Source organism: Octopus bimaculoides, chromosome 7, assembly GCF_001194135.2.
Source record: "Octopus bimaculoides isolate UCB-OBI-ISO-001 chromosome 7, ASM119413v2, whole genome shotgun sequence".
Taxonomy (NCBI): domain Eukaryota; kingdom Metazoa; phylum Mollusca; class Cephalopoda; order Octopoda; family Octopodidae; genus Octopus; species Octopus bimaculoides.
Genome location: NC_068987.1, coordinates 69972864 through 69973354, shown reverse-complemented (window position 1 = coordinate 69973354; position 491 = coordinate 69972864).

Sequence of the window (491 nt, the reverse complement as noted above, 5' to 3'; positions counted from 1 at the left end):
TACTTTTGCACACAACCACTTTCTTTCAACTCCTTCTCCCCAAACACGTAACATTCTCTCAGTCTTAGAATTTAAGAACCATATGCTTGAAGAAATGCTACGCTAAGCTATTAGTGTTTGGATACTTTATAATTGAAATCTCTAAGCTAATTTGCAAAAATAAAGAGAAAAAAGAAACAGAAGGTTGAAATATCTAAATTAAGTCTTTATAATCGGTTTATATTTGAAGTACTTTTACTATATTTTTGTGTTATTTGTTTCTATTTTGTTTCCTTTGTGTAGGCGCTTCCAGCTAACGGTTTCCAAATTCTCACTCACACTCACGCGCGCATGCCCTCACTCCCCTCACTGTCATGACACCAGTCTCTCTAACTCTCACTCTCTCTCTTCTATCTCTATCTTCATATATACATAGATATACATACGTACACATACGCACAGACGCACACACACACACAGACACACGCACACACACATACATACATACATAT